The sequence below is a fragment of the Euprymna scolopes genome, chromosome 45, assembly GCF_053919585.1.
Source record: "Euprymna scolopes isolate OS-2025 chromosome 45, ASM5391958v1, whole genome shotgun sequence".
NCBI classification, from domain to species: domain Eukaryota; kingdom Metazoa; phylum Mollusca; class Cephalopoda; order Sepiida; family Sepiolidae; genus Euprymna; species Euprymna scolopes.
In genome coordinates this window covers 63,701,962-63,725,436 of record NC_136526.1, presented here as the reverse complement: position 1 = coordinate 63,725,436, position 23,475 = coordinate 63,701,962, and the positions used below count along the sequence as shown (strand labels likewise).

Below are 23,475 nucleotides of genomic sequence, written 5' to 3'. Positions count from 1 at the left end.
TGCAATTCTCTACCTATATGGAAGCCAGGTACGGCCAATGATAAACTACTGTTGCCACATCTGGGCAGGAACTGCTGGAAACATCTTATCCTGCCTTGACAAAGTTCAAAACAGACTTCGTAGCTTAGTGGGAGATGCCCTTTTCTCTTCCATGCAATCTCTTTTCCACAGAAGAGACGTTAAAATCTACGTTTAAGTTTAGGCACAGATAAAGAGTGGGGGAAATTATTGATAGTGGTTTTGGCTAGACGAGTGTTTTTCGTGAAAGTTTGGTGAGGGGGGGACCATAGATTGAAGCTCAGACTAGCACTTGCCATAAAAATAACGATAGAGCAGAGACAGGCTCGCAACGTTTGTTCGAAAAGAGATTGCAGAGAAGAAAAAAGGACATCTCTTACTACAAAGTCTATTTTGAACTCTGTCAAAACAATATAAAATGCTTCTAGCAACTCCTGCCCAGATGTGGTAACAGTACTCCATCCTTGGACGTAATGTATTTTTATATTTCGTGCAAATAAATATTTCAATCTTAAATGTGAAATGTAATCACTAAACGCATAAATTGAATGACGCATAAATTGCTAATATATATATAAGGGCGAATGAACTCTTTTTCTGGGTCAACGGCCAACTAGCACCGTGTATATTTGTGCATGTGTGTAAATGTGTATTGGGGTAGAGAGGGCTCCCGTAAGCCGTGGTGAAGGTAACCTTTCTAGGAGAAGCAAATCTCTGATTTAAAAAAACCATAAAGCGGAAGACCAGTACCCGCATTAAGCTGGTCTGCAGTTTAATTTGTTGCTGGCTATCTTGCTCTTGCTTGTTGCTGGATCTCAACGTTTTGAACCGAGAGAGAGACTTAGCTGTCGTACAAAGCTAAGACTCTGTAACATCATATTTGTATAGATACTCCCTCAGACATTTGGAATCATGGATTTTAAATGTCTGAGGGAGTGGAACTCGTCTGACAAGACGTTGCAATCATCAATCATATATATATATATATTGTGCTAATATACAATTAAAATATTGTTTTTGTACACACATGTTTCATATGTTAACGTCCCCACACATGCAACACTCTTTTAAGTGACATGGATATGTGCAAACTTACACGTCGGCAAACTAAAGGAATAAACTATTTTTTTTTCCCATATTTTAAATACGGTTCTCACGCCTCCCAAAACCAATGACACATTTTTTGTTTTCCAATTCTTTTTCTGCCTCCCAGCGTTATTTTACATCCTCCCCCCCCCCCCCAAAAGGCAATAAAAACAAATAAAAAAAAAAAAGTTCTGTCTTTTTGATTGGCTTGCTTCTATTCAGGATTGTTTTTTATGTGTGTGCGCGCGCGCGTGCGTGCGTGCTCGCGAGCGTGTGTGTGTCAAATTACACATTCTAAGAAAATTAGTGTTTATATTTTTCTTATACGCAACTCAACTCGACTTTTTCCTTCATTCCTCCGTGCATTTATTTGCGATTTAGTAATGTTTACATAATTTTATCTATATACTAGCAGGGAGACTCGGCGTTTCCCGGGATTAAATGATGATCAACAAATCTTTCACACATTCCATACAAAATGGGTGTAGTCGCCCATTTTTCAATCAAATCGATTGATTGCCTGCTCTAGTTGTGGACCCATCGTGATACACTTCGTCCTTGCTCCTTTAATTGAAAAAAAAAATAGGGTTTGAATCACATTTTTCGAGTAGTTATAAGCTTGGAAAGACAGGGGGTTGAATTAATTCACACCTCCCATTTTGAAATGTCTATTAAAAAGTAAATAATTAATTTACTCACCAAAGTTTTATATATCACAAATTGAAGAGAAAAGGTCAATAAATAATATATTCAAATTTAAAACAAAAAAAGTAGTGTTTTTTAGAACTTTACCTGTAAAGTCCGAAGTTTAAAACCCTTTTAAAAAAAACACACGTTGTTGTTTTTTTTTTGTTTTTTTTTTTTTAATGAAACCTTGGTCCTTGCTCCTTTAATTGAAAAAAACAATTAGGGCTTGAATTTTTCCGGGCGTTATAAGCTTGGAAAAACGGGGTGGAATTATTCAATATTTTTCACAAAATTTCTGACACACCTAATGATACTCTCAGGTGTGGGTAGCCTTCTAGCACGGTAGAGGGAGCCCACTTACCTCACAGCAGCCTTGGCAATTACCTCAGTGTGTTTGTGGCAATTCACGTTGTTTGTGAATGTTAAGCCTAGGCGCTTGAGGGAGGTAGTTTCACGCAGTGTATCATTAGCCATGGCAATCAGTGGTTGAGAGCAGTTCTTGTAATCATTAAATAAGCCAAACAAATTTTTTTTAAAAAACACACGCTGTTTTTTTTTTTTTAATGAAACCTTGGTTCTTGCTCCTTTAAATGGAAAAAAAAAACAAAAACAATTAGGGCTTGAATTACATTTTTCGGGGAGTTATAAGCTTGGAAAAACGGGGTGGAATTATTCAATATTTTTCAAAAAATTTCTGAATGATACTCTCAGGTGTGAGTAGCCTTCTAGCACGGTAGAGGGAGCCCATTTACTTCACAGCAGCCTTGGCAATTACCTCAGTGTGTTTGTTCCAATTCATGTTGTTTGTGAATGTTAAGCCTAGGCGCTTGAGGGAGGTAGTTTCACGCAGTGTATCATTAGCCATGGCAATCAGTGGTTGAGAGCAATTCTTGTAATCATTAAATAAGCCAAACAAATTTTCTTGCCCCAGCCATTGGTCGCCAGAGGCAAACGTCATTTTTTTTTTTTTTTTTTTTTTTACACGGTGGTCACCACTTATCAAGGCCCGGAAGCCATTCAGGGATAAGGGTTATTGCAAGTACATTACGTTAGTGTGGAGATTTAATGAAGTGTTTACTTGAGGTGGCGGTTCATTAGGAATTTGTTAACGTTGGACTTGAAGACATCCAGGTTGTAGTCAGGTGGGAAGCAGGCAGACGGAGCAGAGTTCCACAGGCTTGCAGTTCTAAGAAAGAAGCTTTGTTCATGGAATCTACGTTTTGATTTAGGCACAGATAAAGAGTGGGGAAAATTTTTGACAGTGGATTCAGCTAGACTGGTGTTTTTTGTGAAAGATAGGCGAAGGGGGACGAGAGATTGGAGTTCAGACGAGCACCTGCCATGAAAATAACGATAAAACAATGCATGGATCGCAACAGATAGAGCATTATAGCAGCAATGAGATACTTACTGGAGCAGTGGAATGATCCAACCATTTTTCCAGCGATATTGGCAACAGATTTGATGTGTGTGTTCTATTTCAGATCAGGAGTGAAGATCAGACCCAGAAGCTTGTCCAGATATGGAGCTTCTTCAAGACAAGAACCATTCATTTCAATTGGAGCCAAATGGAGGTCACAGCGATTATTGTCCAAGATCAGAAGAGAGAGACTAAAAAAGAACTTGGGCCTTTGAAGTGTTGCCATGGATTGTGGTGCTGTCTGCATAAATGACTATTAATGATCTAAGACTGTGATTTGAGAGATGGAAGAGATTTGGGCCCAGGATGGACCCCTGAGGCGCGCAAGTCTTGATACTATGAGTTTCTGATTTCTGTCCATTAATGACTACTCTTGGTCGATATCTGTCACTTTTGATGCTAACCTTCGAGCTAACTTTTTTGAGATTGCTTCAGGTCACACCTCCGAGTTTCAGCCGAACAATGTTTTATCTCGCCTAAAATTTATCTCACCTAAAATTTATCTCGCTTAAAATTTATCTCGCCTAAAATCCAAATCTCTTCTCCATAAACTTGATAAGTACAGTTTCCGAAATGTATACTAGCACCTTAATTGAACTAAATCTTTCGTAGGGTCCCAGCATTTTGTCATATCTGCCCCTTTCTTTTATGTCGAATACCTGTTGGCACTACAAACCCCTACATCCAGAAACATAGACGAAACCCTAAAAAATAGAAAACGAAATAATAATTCATCAACAAAATAAAAGTCAAGGCAAAGTTCAAAGGTCAATGACCTTCCCTTTCACTTCAAAATGATAACATTTAAAATTCATATCAAAAGTTCATCTATTATATATATATTTTTTTTTTTTACAAAGAGGTCACTATGACACCAATTGGTGTTATGAATGCATGCAGCGAGGTGCATATTGGGGTAAGTGGGGGGGTGTTTGACCGGACGGGATGGTGTGAAAGAGTGTAGAGAGATGCAAAACCTTAGCTAGGAAAATAGGACCAGCCGCCGATGTGTCATTGTAAGCTTATTAGACGCAAAGCAGATGTTGTGTTACCTCAAAAAGGGAGACAGATTTGGAATTATCTACGTGTCAAAAGAGATGGTCTTGTTTTTTCAAATAGAGGAAGAGATGGCAGAAGAGGGGGGTGTTGATGTCTGGTTGGGGCTCGGGTGTCATTTACAAAGTAAAGGACAAAACAGGTAGAGGGCGAGATGTGACCTGATGGGGACCGTGCGATGCCGAGTGACCTTGCTAGTCGACATGAATTCAGAGGAATTTGCACGGCTGAATTCTAATGATGATGATGATGATGATGATGATGATGGTTTGATGTTGTTTAAACAGAAATGTTTATGGGATTTTGTCAGAAAGAAAAAAACAAATGATAATTGTTCTTATCTTATTGCGGTTATATATCTGTTAACAACAGAAAGGTTGTTTTTAAAATCTCTGTTGAGTGGTATGAAGAATGGGGGTCAAGGGTAGGGGTCGCCGCCAAGCATTGTTCGACTTGGAGTGACTAATCACCCCTAATCTCTATATAAATAAAATGAACTTATTTTTTCACGTCTGATTTTGACATTAATAGGATTAAAAATCAAGATATTTCATGCAAATATAATATGCACAAACGGCAGAACAATATCTGAGGTGTGTTATAGGCTTATTATTTCTCAAATTCCTCGATAATCTTAGATTTCTATACTTTTTCTGCTGAGAAGTCACGGCCAAAATCGGTTAAGATCAATGGAAGTGGTAAAATATTTTCTCTCTAATAAATTCCTCCTCACCCTGCCACCACTTAACACCGTTTGGGGATCGTTCACAAGGAACAGTTGAGAAGAGAACACCGGTTTGGCTTCGTAGTTCTTTCATGTGAAGTTATTTAAAATCACTAAGCTAAGCTGCAGTGCTCTGTGGCATAGTGGTTAGCGTGCTGGACAATTCACATTATATTTTCACGTTCGCGCCGACCTACCGTAGTCGTTTTTTTTTTCTTTTTTTTTTTTTTCCTAAACAACTGGAATGGACTTTTCTTGGTGGCCGAACTGTTAACGTTGCAGATGTTTTTGTTTTTTTTTCACACTTTATTTTCCTACTTTTACTCATGACTCCGGGTTTGATCCTTCCTACTTACCTACCATAACATTTTTTAACCCCCCCCCCCCGTCCCGGAAACAAACACTCGGGCAATGCCGGGTACCCCCGCTAGTTTGATAATAAGTAGAAACACCTCAGTGCAAATGGGGGTTGAGGTTTGGTAGAGATAAGCTCTAAGGGGAAGAAAGAAAGGTGGTTGTAACCACTCTCTGAAGGAGTGGTGGGGGGGGAAGGGGTTGGATTTAGAAAAAGGATTCCTAAAAAGAGAAGAGTCGTAGCCAGCAAACCGAACGGCTGGGCTAGTCAAGCGCTCCCAATTTGGGAGCCCCTCAGGGCCTGATGTTATGGGAACTAGCCTGTGTTAATGGGAACTCTGTGACTTTACTGGTTTGGTCTTACATCGTTCACTGCTATAGTCAGTCACCTCAGATTAGACAGTGGTTGTTATGAAGTAATGAAAACAATAAATAGTTTGTTACTGTTATAAACCGGAGTTCTGTTTGTTTGTGGTGAGGACTCTTGATTTTGCAACAAGCCGCAAGGACCAGCGGAGTGGTTGATGTACCCGGAGACTACCTACGCATGGAAAGAAAGACGATTCGATCGAGAGGAAAAGCGCCCCTCCATGAAAACACAGTGGGTAAGGACGATCAACAAGCCAACTTATAATGAGACAAGGTACGATCAAAGAACACCTGCCACATTGGTAACATTATAAATGGTGCTGGATCGTACATCGTTATACACCACTTATTAGGGTCCAGAGGCCACTCGAGGATAAGGGTTGAAGAGTGTACAGAAATCAATGGGAAAATATTGTAGTAATCATTGGAAAATTGAATTACTTAAGGGGAACGGCTTGTTGTAGTCAGTTGGAAAGCAGGAAAACAGAACAGAGTTCCACAGGCGGCCAGTTCTCAGAAAGAAGCTTTGTTCATGGAATCTATGTTTAGGTTTAGGCACAGATAAAGAGTGGGGGAAATTATTGATGGTGGTTTCAGCAAGACGAGTGTTTTTCGTGAAAGTCAGGTCAGGGAGGACTATAGATTGGAACTCAGACGGGCACTTACCATGAAAATAATGATAAATTAGAGACAGGCTTGCAACGTCTCTTCTGTGGGAAAGAGGTTTCAGGGAATAGAAAAGGGCATCATCTACTAGGCTGGGAAGTCTATTTTGAACTCTGTCAACGCAGGATAAGACTTTCTAGCAGCTCCTGCCCAGATGTACTTGTTTATTATTCTGGACACAACACTACTCAAATAGCTTTTTTTTCTCAAACTACTAGATGTTGGAAGTTTTTCCCAGATCCCTTGTAAGCCCCTCCCGCCCAGGTCAGCAGATGGCCTATAACCTCATTGAAATAAAATGGTTGTGATTGTTTATCTTCCGGGAGATCTTCACATAAATTCTCAGCGTTTCAGCTCCGTGTTCATTTCTGCTGCAAAGCAAATAGCTTTCGCATGCACGCCAGAAAAGAAGATAAACTCAGGAGTCTAACTACGTTAATTTCACGAAAGTTACAAGTTTTTACATATACGCAGCGTTCAGTTCGATTGCACCAGAAAACATCAAGATTCTCCCAAAATTTTATTCTGTGTTCTCACGATGGTGGTCAGGATGGATGGAGGGGGTTGTGGCGTCCTCCTGGAGCATGTGTTTCTCTCGAGATTAGGCTTCAATCTGCTAATTTCGGCTTGGGTATTTTCTTTTATACTAAGGTAACGGGGTGGGTCGGGCGATCTGCTAAACAAATCAGGGTCCGACACGCTTTCTGGGGAAATTGACCAATTTCTACTGTACACTCTTTAACCCTTATCCTTGAGTGGCCTCTGGGCCTTGATAATGTGGTGATGTCTTTGTAAAAAAAAAAAAAAAAAAAAAAAAAAAAATCCCCAGATCCATTTTGCGTGTGTGCACTTCAACAGATCTCCCATAGCCTGTGAATCTGGGACCAAGACTCAACTGCTCTTTCACACGCCCCCCCCCCCCAAGGACAAATTTTGTCAATTACCCTACTCAGAAACCCAGAACGTCTGAGCCGGTGTTCCTCAGGCCACACAGTTTCATTCCATATTATTCTGACATTTCCTGTCATTTATCTAAACAATAAAAAATATGTCTGTTTTTACAAAACACAATAATTCATCCCTTTTTGATAGGTCACATGCCGCTGTCCGGGATTCAATCAACAGTTAACAGACAATCTCAGCATGTATAGCCGATCTTACTCAGTGTTTTAGGGGATCTTAATTCCCCCAATAGGGAGCCATATCGCTCCCTAAATGGTCATGTCACACCCTGCTTCTCTTACTGTATTGATATGCAGAGGTTCAAGTTTAATGTTGGCAGATATCTCGCTGTCCATAACATCCCTGCAAATCTGGTCCCAAATAGTAGCCTTTTACGACTTAGTGGTACTGTGCCTTGTTTGGTGTGGATAAACAGTAAAAAACAAACAAAAAAAAAACAATATAATATTTATCACTTACACAATTTTTCATGTTCAGGCCACTAAACTGTGGTTCTACCTTAGTATTTCGATCACATAGATGGAGTTTGAATTTTTCAAATATGACTTAGGCGTTTTAATCCCAGTGTCAGTGCAATAAAGAGCTCAACTTTATAGGAGACTAGCAGGTTGCCCGGCGTTGCCTGGTCCTAAAATACAATTAAATTTAATATTTTAATTTATTCAAATTTCATATTTATTTTTAAATGTAAAAAAACAAAACAAAAAAAAAACATGTAAAATATATAAATGAATGCAAAGATTCTTAAAAATACTTTTTAAAATAAATAAAAAGTATTTTAAAAAAATTAATCCATGGGTCGGTCTATGACCTAGGAATACTTGACATAATCTTCTAAGAACAGGGTCATTGAATTGACCGGCATAAAATATAGTTTCCTGCGTTGGCTTTTTGTTGTTGAAGCCGTTGATCATCATTTTTTTCGTTTTCTGAATGACATTGAGTGAAAAGGACACCTGGAAGTCTTAAGTGCCCATCAATGTGAGGGGCTGCGATAATCAAGTGGCCAGTGCTTGTCCCGGAGACACGTGTGCCCTTCCCCAAAATTAAGCCATTATAGTATCAGGGAAACGTTTCAGACGGATTTTTTTATATACTAACTAGCGGCGTGGTGGTGGTGGTGGTGGTGGAGGGGGGGCGGCTTTTGCCCGTGCTTAAAATACACTTAAATATATTTTAATTTGTATATATTATTATTATACAGGCTGACCCATAAAAAACGGGCCCCAGCTCTAATTAGGCCCCCCGTTTCTTAGTGTTTTGTCCGAATTAAATGAAACTTTGGTCATAACCAGTTTATTATATTCAAAACATCGCATCAAAACACTAGGGTCTTTGACCTTTTTTTCTCCGTTCTACAGCATATGTTCTAGATGGCCTCCATTTAGCTTCTGTTTTTTTTGGGTCACCTTGTATATATATATAAATGATTAAATATTAATGAAAACTTTGAGACATTTAGAAAAATTTTTTACTTACAATATTTTTCTGTGTATATCACGGTACATATTCATTTGTAAAAGAATATCAGGTTGAACAACAAAATATAAAGTGAATAAACACAGCTTGTAATGCTTCCAATTGAACACAAGTCAGTTTTTTTATAATTTTTTTTTTTTTTTTACTTGTTCATTTCTCGTCTTAACCAAGTTGAGCAAATCTCAAGAGCAAGAGGGAAATTGCATTGCTTCATCCTCTTTCTTTCAGAAGACATTTTAGCTTGCTTGTCACCACGCACAGTTCATGAGTCCGATTGGCAACTAACATCCAGCCCTTTTCATGACGTCACAATAGACACCTTTTTGGCAATTACCGTTCATCTTTTATGACATCACACTGTTTTCGACAACTACCATTCGTCGCTTACAACATTATTTTCAAAAACTTGCTTGGCCTTTTGGCCAAGATCAAAGTGTAGTATCTGTTCCGGCAGATACTGCAAGCAAAGACCATATGTGGGGGCAACCCCACATATAAGACCTTGGTCAATGTAGGGGCAACCCTTCATACCAATTGTCACTACCCAGCTCCCCTACTCCCCGGGGAGTTGGTCCCCATTTCCCCTTCACTCCTCACTTTAAAAATCGGCCTTGTGCCTAATTTGCTCAGTGGGGGAGCAAATAAATACCATCTGTTCCGGCAGATGCTGCACTTAAGATAATTTGTACCAGTCAATGGAGGGGAAACCCTCTATACTGGGACAATTATTATTTTTGGTAACCAGAGTGCCCCCTTTTTGCCTACTTTTAGGGGAGCTGGTTTTTACCTCACATTAAAAACGGCCTTGTGCCTAATTTGCTCAGTGGGGGAGCAAATAAATACCATCTGTTCCGGCAGATACTGCAAGCTATGACTAGCTAGGACTAGCTATGACTAGCAAAGACCAGATGTGGGGGCAACCCCACATGCCTGACCTTTAACCAGCTCCCATTTCCCACCTCTCGGGAGCTGGTTCCCTTTTTCCCTTCTCCCTCCCTTCACTCCTCACATTAAAAATCGGCCTTGTGCCTAATTTGCTCGGTGGGGGAGCAAATAAATACCATCTGTTCCGGCAGATACTGCAAGCAAAGACCATATGTGGGGGCGACCCCACATATAAGACCTTGGTCAATGTAGGGGCAACCCTTCATACCAATTGTCACTATCCAGCTCCCCTACTCCCCGGGGAGTTGGTCCCCATTTCCCCTTCACTCCTCACTTTAAAAATCGGCCTTGTGCCTAATTTGCTCGGTGGGGGAGCAAATAAATACCATCTGTTCTTCAGATGCTGCACTTCTATTTCTTGTTCTCTTTCGGTGGAGGAGAAATCCTTCACGACTGAGACAATTTTTATTTTTGTACCTTTTCTCCACGTTAAAAAACGACCCTGGTGTCTAACTGTCCCGTGGGGAGGCATAGTAAATAGGTAGAACATTATTTTCATGTAAACATATTTCTTATATATATAGTTTATTGCATGAAATCTACAAAAATAACAAACAGACAACAAACTTAGGCACAAGGCCCTATAAGAAATTGGGGATGGGGAGGGGGTGGGGAGGGTACAGGGTCTTTTGTGACTAACGTTATTTAAGTACCTTGGAAACTTACTCTTGACTGGCAACATTTACCACAATACCACATTCACTCTATGGAGTTGGTCCTAATTGATTCTCTTTTTTCTTTTTCTCTCCGTTCTACAGCGTATGTTCTAGATGGCATCTTTTTTTTTTTTGGGGGGGGGGTCACCCTGTAGAGTCGTGATTTCAAAAGTGAAAGAAAAGTATTTGAGTGTCATCAGCTAGGATTGAAACTGAAAGCCTTTTATGTATTAGAATAGTGGGAGGGTGGAGGCGCCCGGCTTTGCCCAGGTGTAAAATACGCTTAAATATGATATTTTAATTTGTTCAGATTTCGTATATATTTTTATAGAGTCGTGATTTCAAAAGTGAAAAAAAAAAAAAAAATTTAAGTGCCATCAGTTAGGATTGAAATCGAAACTGTTGCATTCAAAGTTAGTAACATTACCACTGTACCAATATGACATGCACATAAACCGGTCACAAATTAAAAATTAAAAATAAACTAAGACGAATATACAAAATGGATTTTTTTCAATTTTGCACCATTTTTTGGCCATTTAAAAACTATTTTTTTCAATTTTTCCCCATTTTTGGCCATTTAAAAACTATTTTTTTCAATTTTTCCCCATTTTTGGCCATTTAAAAACTATTTTTTTCAATTTTTCCCCATTTTTGGCCATTTAAAAACTATTTTTTCAATTTTTCCCCATTTTTGGCCATTTAAAAACTATTTAAATCAGCTAAAGATCCATAAAAGAACGGCCCATAAAAAATCCAATCATTTGAGGCCGCTTAGTGACTTTTAGTTTTGGAGGAAATAAACTTTGAAAATATGACGACAGACAGACCGACAGACAGACAGACATATAGCCGTTTATATATTAGATTAGCCGGTTTAAATAGTTTTTAAAGTGTCAAAAAGGGGGTTAGAACTGAAAAAAACCTTAAACATCATCTTAGTTTATAGGATAAAGACTAATGCATGTTAAGTGTTCAACAACACAACAGTAATGATCAGTTGTTGGTGGAAATTCGATACAATTGAATTATTTAAGGAGACAGCTCAACAAGAACTTGTTTGCATTAGACTTGAAAAGCTGGAAAGCAGCCCTGCAGTACAAAGTTCCACAGGCAGGCAGTTCTGTAAAAGAATCTTTGTTCATGGAATTTATGTTTTGATTTCGGCCCAGATAAAGAGTGAAGGAAATTGTTGATAGTGGTTGTAGCTAGTCGGTGCTTTTTGTGAAAGTTTTTCAGAGGGGACAATAGATTGAAACTCAGACGAGCACTTGTGAAAATAGATCAGAGACAGACTCACAGCGTCTCTTCTGTGGGGAAAAGGTTGACACAAGGAGAGAAGGGCATCCCCTACAAGTAAAATCATAAGAGGGGAGGTAAACCATATTTAACCATGTTCCCTGCAATTAATTTAACGTTGGTATAAAAATGCCACAGAAACGTATGGAATTCTTCAGATAGCATTTGGACCATTCTTGCATGAATCAAGCATCAGTTTTTGAGTGGCATAAGAGATTCAAGGAAGTTGAGGAATCTTTGAAGGATGATGAGAGGTGTGGGAGGAGTAAAGAAGGCAGAACAATAGAATTGATTGGCCAAATAAAGAATTTCATGGATAAGGACCGTTGTGTGTCTGTAGAGACAATAAACGTACAGTTTGATGTCAGCGTGGGAATTTTATACACAATTATTCGCAACGAACTGAAGATGTGGAAGATTTGTGCAAAGTTTGTCTCAAGGGTGCGCCATCCTTGTGACAGACTATTTAACCAAGATGGGCATCAGGACAATTCCTCACCCTTCCTATAGTCCTTGCTCCCTGTGACTTTTGGTTATTCCCTATAATAGAAAAACTTTAGAGGCAATTGAGAAGATCAAAGAGGCTGTGATGACGGTCATTGACACGCTGACACAAGAGGACTTCCATGGGCCTTCCAGAAGTTGCTAGAACGGTACAACAAGTGCACTGCAGCTGGAGGAGATTACTTTGAAGAGAACTAGAGTTTCATGTGTGTGCTATCAATAAAAATGCCTATACGGAAAAAAGTCTGGAAACTTATTGAAGGAGCCTTGTATGTCGGATTCGATTGTTTTAACATCTTGATTTATTTTTTGTCATAGAATCTGCGTTTAGATTTAGACAAAGATGGAGAGTGGGGGACATTGTTGATAGTGGTTGTCAAGCTTCTATCTTTACATCATCAACGTTCTGTTGCCCATCTGGCATCAATTGAAATGAATTGCTCTCGTCTTGGGGAGGCTCCATGTTTTGACAAGTTTCTGGGCTTCACCTTTTCTCCTGACCTGAAATGGAGCATGTATATCAAATCCATTGCCAAGGTCGCTGGGAAAATGGTGGGATCCTTCTACCGCTCCAGTAGATATTTCACTGCTGATGCAATTCTCTATCTATATAAAAGCCAGGTATGGCTAACGATGAAGTATTTTGGCCACATCTGGGCAGGAGCTGCTAGAAGCAGCTTATCCTGTCTTGATAGAGTTCAAAATAGACTTCGTAGTTTAGTGGTGGATCCCCTTTTCTCTTCTCTGCAACCCATTTCCCACAGAAGAGACGTAGCGAGCCTGTCTCTGCTTTATCGTTATTTTCAGGGCAAGTGCTCAGCTGAACTTCAATCTATGGTTCTTCCCCCCCCCCCCCCGTCGCCAAACTTTCACGAAAAACACTCGTCTAGCCAAAACCACTATCAATAATTTTCCACACTCTTTATCTATCCATAAACCTAAACAGGGCTTCTTTCTTAGAACTGCACGCCTGTGGAATTCTGTTCTGTTTGCCTGCTTTCCAACTGACTACAATCTGATTGTCTTCAAGTCCAATGTAAACAAGTTCTTGATGAACCGTCCCCCCCTAAGTAATCCAATTTACAAAATTCCCACTACTTATGTTTACTACGCTTTAATCACATTGACTAATGTATACCCATTAACCCTTATCCCTGAGTGGCTTCCGGGCCTTGATAAGTGGTGATTCCTGTGTAAAAAAAAAAGCTAGACGAGTGTTATTTTGTGAGAGTTTTGTGGTGTGGATTCGAGCTCAGTTGAGTACCACGTCTCTTCTGAATGAAAGAGGTTTCAAACAGGAATAGAGGACATCACGTACGTCATGGTTTCAAAGTCGGCATAATCACGTTGACACACTCGTTCCCATCAGTGTTACGGGAAAAAGGGCTGTCCCCTTTTCCTGTAAATAAGGAAAACATTAAATAAGTGGAAAATGAGATTAGGATAAGCCGAGACTCGAACCTTGTAAGCAAGGTTTAGAGATAGATTTAGAAATTGGTGTGTTAGAATTTTGCTATTGTTTTTGGAAATAGTTAGATATTGTTTGTATTGTAAAAAGAATTTACTGGTTCATTCTTTTATGAAAACTGAATTAAAAAGGTCAGCTAAGAAAGAATGAACAATACAAATTAAAAATATATTGAAAAAATAGGTTAGGTTGAAAAATAGGTTAATGAGAATTCTTTGTTTGCAGAAGTATGTTTTGGAGAACGTGTGCTGAGCCACGTGAGTGGTCACGTTTAGAAACCCACATCTGACGTCATAGCAAAATGAGATTCCTCAACAATATCAGCTAGGATTAGCAGATTAGAAGAGTCGGCGGTCGAGCAGTTGAAGCAGAACAGCTGAGTCTGCTAGTTAGAGAGAGAGAGAGAGAGAGAGAGAGAGAGAGTTGGAGTTAGGGTCCTTTGGGTAGCGAAGGAAAGAACATTTAACCATGTAGAAACGAATTTGAATTCCTGACGTCAAATCATTCGCCCGGTCAAATGAAATAAAGAATCACCATCGATATTTGTAACTGTTTGTCTTCGTGTTGTCATTCAACAATTGAAGGTGATGGGTTAATCATCTTATATGAACTTCCAAGTAATGTGTCCCCTCTCCATCAATAAGTAATGTGTCCCCTCTCCATCAATAAGTAATGTGTCCCCTCTCCATCAATAAGTAATGTGCCCCCCTCTGATGTAAAAAGAACTAATCTTCTCTCTCCCCCTCATCATTGTTATATATATATGTCTGCCGTCTCTCTCCAACATGAACGTCCCCTATGCAACATCAGATCACCAAAGTTAAGCAACGTTGAGCCTGGTCATTACTAAAATGGGTGACCAATTTCAGGTTTGTATGTAGGAGGACGCTGACACTTCCTCGCAAGAGTTGCAAAAACCTAACGCTGACATCTCCCCTAATGGGGATAAACATGCGACTGGGGACCCTTTGTGAATTTCATATTCCCATGGAACTTCCTTCTTTGGAGGAAGTCAGTTAAACCCAAACAGAGATAGTGCCTTTCACCTATCAAGACAGGACAGCACCTGGCGTATTTGGCTTGTATACAAATAGCCGATTGTGCCGGGAGTGAGATACTTTTCGTAGGGATGGCAGTTATACCCCTTAGACTGGTGCAAGGCAAGCAGGAGTTTTTTTTTTTTTTTTTTTTTTTTTTTATTACATTTTCACCCCAAACAAGGCAAATTGCCACTTTCGTGTAGGGGGCTACTATCAGGGGCAACAACTACTGGGGTACTATGTAGGGATTTGGGCAGCAAGGTGTCGGTTCACGTTACACTTGAACTTCTGCACGTCAGTACTGTTGGGGAAGCAGGGACCTGGAATGGAATTCCAGAGTCTAGCGGTTCTGGGGAAGAAACTATTGGAGTAAAAAGATCTTTTACATCTAGGGATCTCTACAGTGTGGGGGTGGGATTTAGCAGCCTGTCGGGTTTGTCGAGGGTGCTCACGTCGTAGGGGCACAAGTGATTGCAGTTCGTCAGAGCATTCACCACTAAAATACTTGTAGAAAAGGCAGAGGGATGCAACGTTTCGTCGATGGGACAGAGGCTGAAGCTTAGATGCCAGTTCAGGGCCTATCAGGTTTATCTCCCCTTAAGACAGATAATTATATGTGGTTGGGCACCGGTTGGACGTCCGGTCTTAAATGCTTCTCCAACTCTAAACCATTTGATTTACATGCCGTTTATTTCAATTGGAGCCACGTGGAGATCAGAGCATTAGTGGCAAAACGATAGAAGCTTCGTTTTTGGATGCATTAAAATTAATCAGCCACCTTTTTCCCTAATGCATCATGTACTCAAGATTGGAGGAGAGAGAATCGAAAAGATCTTAGTTATTGCCGGCCTTTAAAGTGTTGCCGTAGGTGGTAGTGTCGTCTACAATAAATATCAATGGATGATCTTAGAATGTGATTTGAGAGATCATTGATGGAGATAAGGAAGAATGATGCTGATTCTTTGAGCTCCAGACTTTTCTCCATCGACAATGACTCCTATAAACCTATGGGAAATGATTCATAACTGGACATCTTGTGAAATAGACCATTATGCAAAACCCTATCAAATGCGTTTAACATGTCAAGAGCTATTGCTCTAGAGAGGAAACCCCCATCAATAGATTCGCTGATCCTATGTGAAATTACAGTCAGTACATCAGCTGTAGATGTTGCAGGATGGAAACCATATTGTTTGTCATTGAGTAGATTGTTTTTGCTGAGGTGGTTGACAATTTCTCTATTTAACACAGATTTAAGCAACTTACTCGTGATATACAAAGACTAATTGGTCTGTACTGTGATGCAGAAGACCAGTCTCTAGTATTTTTTAAATGCTAGGCAGACTAGCAAAGTTCTCCAAGGTGTTGGAACGAATTTCTCCTTTAGGAAGCATTTGAACAGCGTTTGCAAGAATTGGTGGTAGTTCGGATTATAACATCTTCTTCTTCTTGTATCGTGTCATGTTCAATCCATAGATGAAATCATAGTTAGTTTTCTCCATAGGCTTTGGTCCATTGTTTGTCCGATTCCTCTGAAAGCTTCACATGATTTTGAACTTGGCAGAATACATGGGGTGGGTTGCCATTACCTTCCCCAGCGCAGTGGCATCTGACTGGCCTGTTTGTACCTATCCGTTGTTCTTAGATCATCCGCATAACTGCAATTGAATAACGTAACTCTTAATACCATAGAACCGTTAATCTGCTAAAGATTCATCCTCCTCGATGGTCACCCAACGTCCTGCTGCCGACGTCATCAGAGTTACCTTCTCCTAGATGCATGTCTTAACGAAGACTAGGGGTGCATACCTCTCCCAGTGAATTAATGCGACTCCAGATACCAACCTGGAAATTTCTTATGACTCGACAAGGTACATACAGCGCCTCGGCTTCCCAAATGGTCACCCACCTGGTACTGGCCAGGCTCATCATTGCTTAACTTTGGTGATCTGACGGGAACCGGTATGTTAATGCGATTGTACCGTACATGTTTACACATGCATTAACATGCAAGAAACCCAGGACCAACACATTTTAGCAGAGTACGTCACAAGGAACAGAAGACAAGTAATAATGCAACTCACTTTTTACCAACATTTATTTCTCTGTATTTTTCCAAATGAAACGTGATCGTGCTCCTTCTCTCTGACCTCTCGAACATGATCGTCCGCACGCACATTCTTTTTATAGTCTTTTTCTTTTTCCTTACAGTGACGTCACTTTTTTCTTTACCGTGACGTCACTTCGCACATGGCTGGGCATACGCACATTCATGTTCTGTTGCATGGTTGCAACTTTTTATTGTCATTGTCTTTCACAGACTCATTCTACCAACGTTGTTCGTCCGAGGCCTCTGGCATTATGGTGGTTGCTGAGGCACATCTTCATGTCCGAATAGGGTTTTTCATTGTTCTGCTTGTCATGCTCTGCCTTCGCTATTGCCTCTCAACAGATCATTTTTCTGGGGAGTTCAGAGCCTACTGATAGGTCTTCTTTTGGTGCTGGAAGAGCCCCATTGTTGTTGTCTTTGACTGATTTGAGAGCCTAGATGTTGGTACCGCCAGTGCACCGAGCGTCCTGTACATAGTCCCACTTGCGTAGATTATTGTCTTGTGTTTTGCAAACCTTTGCTTGGGCCTGGTTGAGTGTTACCTACTTTTTCCTGGGGAGTTCAGAACCTACTGGTAAGTCTTCGTTCGGTGTCGGAAGAGCCTCATTGTTATTGTCTTTGACTGATTCATTCCACAAATGCAGATGGAAGGATACTGGTGTTGTTCGTCCAAGGCTTGTAACAGTAGCAAAGCTCTAACATAATGGTAATCGCTGAGGCACATCTTGATGTCCAAATAGGGGATGACGTTTGTCGTTGCTCTGCTTGTCACACTCTGCCTTCGCTATTGCATCTTGATGAATTTGCAGCAGAGTGATTTGAAACATCTGGTTTACAGATGGCAGGTCAATTTGAATATTACACACTTGTTCTGGGGAGTTCAGAGCCTGCTGGGAAGGTTTTCTTTCGGTGCCGGAAGAGCCTTGTTACTGTTGTCTTTGACCAATTCTTTCCACATTGAAATAGTGGCTTCTGTTTCCCTACGAAATGTTGCATCCCCTTACCTGTTCTACAAGTACTTTAATGGTGAATGCTCTGACAAACTACAAGCACTTATACCCAATGTAAATACCCCTAACAAACCTGACAAGCAGCAAAGTCCCACCCCTACACAGTAGAGATCCCTAGGTGTAAGAAAACCTTCTACTCTAATAGTTTCTTCCCCGGGATTCTGCTTTCCCAACTGTACTGACATGCAGAAGTTCAAGTGTAATGTAATCGAGTTTGTCGGGGGAATTTATGTTGACAAGGTAGTTCGTCAGAGCACCTACCATTAAAATACTTGTAAAACAAGCAGAGGGATGCAACATTTCATTGATAGGACAGCGGTTGAAGCCTAGCTGACAGTGCGGGACCTATTAGGTTGGCGATTCTCTTTTGAACCCTGTCTAAGAGTGAGAGACTAGTAACAGATGCACCAGTCCAAATGGGCGAATTGTAGCCTTCTAGAGGTACAGGATACTTTCAGACGTAAGTAACTTTCTAGCATGGTAGAGAGAGCCCACCTTCTTCGCAGCAGCTGCAGCAATGCTCTTAATGTATTTGTTCTAACTCATGTTCCCTGTGAACGTTAAGCTGAGGAGTTTAAAGGAAGTACTTTAAGGTAATGTATCATTAGCCATAGCGATTGGTGTGTGTTTTTTTTTTTACACGGTGGTAACCACTTATCAAGGCCCGGAAGCCACTCAGGGATAAGGGTTATTGCAAGTACAGTACGTTAATGTGGAGATTTAATGAAGTGTTTACTTAAGGGGGCAGTTCATTTGGAATTGGTTTACGTTGGACTTGAAGACATCCAGGTTGTAGTCAGGTGGGAAGCAGGCAGACGGAACAGAGTTCCACAGGCGTGCAGTTCTAAGAAAGAAGCTTTGTTCATGGAATCCACATTTTGATTTAGGCACAGATAAAGAGTGGGGAAAATTTTTGACAGTGGATTCAGCTAGACAGGTGTTTTTCGTGAAAGATTGGCGAGGGGGGACGAGAGATTGGAGTTCAGACGAGCACCTGCCATGGAAATAACGATAAAACAAGGATAGCCTCTCAACGTCTCTTCTGTGGGAGAGAGGTTGTAGGGAAGAGAAAAGGGCATCCCCCACTAAGCCACGAAGTCTTGAGAAGTTTTCTTGTAATTATTAAAGGAAACGCACTTAGTCTTGGCAGCATTGAATGTGACCATCCATTTTTGTCCCGATTCCACCACAGGTTGGAAGACTTTTTCTAGGGTTTCCACAATTGCCTTAGATATGTGTTCATTCGTTTTCATCTTGTGCCTACCATAGAGCATGGTGTCAAATATACCCATCTCAGAGACAATTTTATCAAGGAGGTCATTTATGAATATCAGGAATAATAAAAGTCCAAAGATCGACCCCCTGAGGTACACCTGCATTTATATCATATTGTTTGGACGTACGTCCATCGAGGACAACCTGGGTTCTTCTCTTACTTAAAAGGGATTTAATTATGTTAAGTATTCGTCGAGTAATACCATAGAATCTGATTTTTATTCTTAGGTAATATATCATTAGTTTTGTTAGCATTAAATGTGACCAATTTTAGCCGCATTCTTCTGCAGATTTTTTTTTTTTTAAATTAGGAGTCGTACATTCTTTGCATTTTTTTTAATGCATCAAATAACATTGATATACAAGTTCATGTTTGACCTTGCGATAATGTGACGATAGTCAAGCTCCATTTTGCGAAAGATTTTATTTATAATTACACTTATTAAAAAAAATAAAAACACAAAAGTCTTTATAATGTATATGCTCGTCATGGAACGAAGATGTCACATTCCAAAAATCATATAAATTGTTCGTGTCATAATAACACCATGCAACAGAAGGAAAAAAAAAAATTCTGCAAAAATACGGGTTACGTCGAAATATATCAATTTAAACAAATAAGCATTCGTTTATTTAAATCTTTGTGTTGTATTTTTTTTTATTACAATCCTTTAAGGATTTGTGTATTTATTTATTTGCGGACTGTTGCCCTCGTTTTCGTAGCTGTTGTTGCTTCATCACTTTTCGGCCAACTCATCCTCTGGCCTTCTTCAGGTGATTAACTGCGACGGGATAGGGATGCTGAGTTGTGTAACTGTATCCCCAACAATTACTGCCTTCCATAGTTGTTGTTGTCTCACCACGTTTTGGCCAACTATTCCTCTGGCCTGCTTTGGCTAGAATTGAAACCGCTATCTTCAGACAATGCTCAACTGGAACCGTAGAGATTCAATGCTTCTATCCACTGCGCCACAGTCTGCAAATATAACAGTCCGCAAATAAATACAATGTTACAGTAGTCGAGCACAATTTTGCGAGAGATTTCCGTTTGCTTTATTGAGGTACTTGTAATTACACTTATTAAATTTGGGCTGGTGCATCTGCTGCTTGTCTCTCACTCTTGGACAGGGTTCAAAAAGGAGTCGCCAATCTGATAGGTCCTGCACTGTCATCTAGGCTTCAGCCTCTGTCCCATCGATGAAATATTGCATCCTTCTGCCTGTTTTACAAGTATTTTAATGATGAATGCTCTGACGAACTATGAGCCCCCTTGACGTGAATACCCTCAACAAATTCGACAAGCAGCAGAGTCCCACCTCTACAATGTAGCGATCCCTAGATCCTTCTACTCTAATAGTTTCTTCCCCAGAACTGCTAGACTTTGGAACTCCCTTTCGGGTTCCTGCTTTCCCAACTGTACTGACATGCAGAAGTTCAAGTGTAATGTGAACAGACATCTTGCTGCTCAACTCCCTACATAGTATCCCTGCAAATTATGTCCCAGATAGTAGCCCCCTACATTACAGTGGTACTGTGCCTTGTTTGGGGTGAAAATGTAATTTTAAAAAAGTATAGAAGAATCATTATGATGTATATTCTCATTACAGAACAAAGATGTCATATTCCAAAAATCACAGACATTGTTCCATTAATTTTTTTTTTTTAACTAAGAAAATCAAATTTTGTAACAGAGCGTGTACGGGCACATGTGAGAAAATCAACAACAGCTGAAGCTTAACTAGCTAGCGAAAATGTTAGCAGCAGCAGCAGCAGCCGTTAAAGCATGTATGCAAATTAGCAAGTATGCCCAAGCTTGTATCACAAGAAAAGGAGTGAAAAATGCACCACATGATCGAGGAGAAAAGCACGTTGCATGCCGGGTAAGATGGACGTGTAAATACGAGGGCGAGAAAGCGTTGTTACCAAATCCAAAACAAGTTACTGTGACATTTATTGGGCGGTTTCCGGTTTCTACCAATGTTTTGTTTAATTTTCAATTTTTGAGTGATTATCGAGACTTCCTCAGCTGACCGTTTCATGTCAACCATTTTTTTCTTGTTTTAATTTAACACTCGACACTATTTATGCTTTAAACTAAATAGACGCTTTGAAATAAGTTAAAACATAAATAGACATATTCAGATAGGTAGAAGAGTAACTTATCTTGCCTTTGGTTACAGTTATTTGTTATATATATATATATATAAACTGTACCACTTTTTTGTTTTGTTGACTATTCTGGGGAATCACCAATAACAGTGTAAAAATAAGGAGAGAATAAGTAGAAAGAGAAAAAAAAAATGTGTACGGGGTAGGGGGGGGAGCTCAAACATTGAATTAAATCACATGTTTCATAGAGGGAGGGAGCTGGGGATGAAGGGGAAAAGGCAGAGAGAAAAAAGGGAATATGGAATTGTCTTCCATTTTCCTGCTTTCCAGCTGACTACAATATGGTTGTCTTCAAGTCTAATGTAAACAAGTTTTTGATGAGCCGTTTCACTTGTTAACAAATTTACTGAATTTCCATTACTAACGATTACTATATTGTCCAATTTCTACTGTACACTCTTTAACCCTTATCCTCGAGTGGCCTCAATGCCTTGATAAGTGGTGATGTCTATGTAAAAAAAAGAGAGAGAGAGAGAGAGAGACAGGGGCAAGAAGGAGAGAGAAAGAGAGAGAGAGAGAGGGGGGAATCAGAAAAAAAAGAAAGACAGAAGAAAAAGTGGCAAAGAGAGAGAGAGTGGGGGAGGGAGAGAAAAGGAGAAAAAAGAAGAGGGACAAGAAAGAGTGACAAAGAGAAAAAGAGAATGAGAGATAAAGAGAGAGAGAGAGAGAGAGAAAGAGAGAGAGAAAAAGAAAGAGAGAGAGAGAGAGAAAGAGAAAGAGAGAGAAACAGAGAGAGAGAGAGAGAGAGAGAGAGAGAGAGAGAGAAAGAAAGAGAAAGTGGAAAAGAAAGAGTGACAGAGAGAGAGAGAGAGAGAGAGAGAGAGAGAGAGAGAGAGAGAGGGGGGTGGAGAGAAAAGTAGAGGGAGAGCGAGAAAAAATAACAAAAAGAAAGAGGCGGGAGAGAAAAAATAGAGGGGTGAAGAAAGAGTAAAAAAAGAGAGAGAGAGGGAAAATCAGAGGGTGGAAGGCGAAAGAGTGACAAGACAGAGAGAGGAGGAGAGGAAAGTAGAGAGGGAAGAAAGAGTGAGAAACAGAGAGATAGGGGTGAGAAAAGTACTGGGGGAGAAAGAGTGACAAACAGAGAGAAAGTGGTGGCGTGAGAAAAGTAGAGGGTGCGAAAAAGTGAAAAATAGAGAGAGAATAGAAGTAAAGAGAAAGAAAGTAACAAAAAGAGAGAGGGAGACAAAAGTAGAGTGAGGGGGGAAAAGAGTGACACATGACGAAGAGAGAGAAAAAAAAGGTCACGTGTTCACGAGAATTGAAAAAACACATTTCGTCGCGACGATGAGAAAAAACATCTCGAATATTAAAATCTGCCAAAAATTTAATTACATTTTTATTTCAAGGCTAAAAAAAATACAATTTAGAAACAAACAAATAATTTTATACAAAATTCGTACAATATTAAAGTATAAATAATAATAAAAACGACCGTTATTTATTGTATTTTTCCAGCGCCCCTGGCCCTGCCCCCTGCTCTACAATTAAACTATAAAAATGGATGAATAAACTATATTGATATTTAAGGCTTTTTAATCATAAAATGTTTAAAGAAAAAACTTTCTGCAAAAATATTGATTAAAAAACACGTTATAAAGTCACTTTTTTTTTCTACCGAAAATTCACGACATCTTACGATATTCTTTTTTTTATTTCTTAAATAAGCAAACAAAATATATCTAATAAATAAAAAAATACATTTAAATTGCATTAAACTATATATATTTATTATAATATATATAAATGCAAGTAATATACTGTCAGTTCAACAGACAAAATACATATTATATATCTAAAATCGCGCTTAAATTATCAACTGGTTCCATGGTGTAGTGGTTATCACGTCTGCTTAACACGCAGAAGGTCGCGAGTTCGAAACTCGCTGGAACCTAGAAATTTTTTGGTGGATTACTTTTTTCTCAAGTTAGTCTAATTTATTAGATTGGAGCTGATTTAATTAACATTTATTTCCCTAACCGTTTGAATAGATGACGAAATCATATAAATTACATGCTAAAATATATCTCGGTGTTTGAATTGAGTTATATTTGAAAAATATATTAATTAGCAGTAATTAACTCCCCAAAGAGAGCCATCTCTTAATGTTTGTATGTCATTAATCATTATATGTTATTTAACTGTCTCTCCTGCTTTTATTTCAATAATATCTATTACTC

The 23,475-nt window shown here is 39.5% G+C and overlaps 1 protein-coding gene and 1 non-coding gene across 5 annotated transcripts in view; one reads left to right on the top strand and one right to left on the bottom strand.

The window, feature by feature from the left end:
- LOC145269843 (cytochrome P450 4A25-like) overlaps window positions 1-9,118 on the bottom strand; it is a 117,065-nt gene extending 107,947 nt beyond the window's left edge. For 2 of the 4 annotated variants that reach the window (XM_080125564.1, XM_080125565.1), the window contains exons 1-2: window positions 8,823-9,118; window positions 7,803-7,971 (exon numbers count right to left, since the gene is read on the bottom strand). The gene's annotated coding sequence lies outside the window, so the exon portion shown is untranslated. The remainder of the gene's footprint in view (window positions 1-7,802; window positions 7,972-8,822) is intronic. The other 2 variants (XM_080125563.1, XM_080125562.1) reach the window with 1 other exon arrangement.
- Window positions 9,119-23,116: 13,998 nt separating this feature from the next.
- Trnav-aac (transfer RNA valine (anticodon AAC)) lies at window positions 23,117-23,189 on the top strand. Its single transcript has one exon. It is a non-coding gene; the product is annotated as a tRNA-Val (tRNA).
- Window positions 23,190-23,475: the final 286 nt, after the last annotated feature.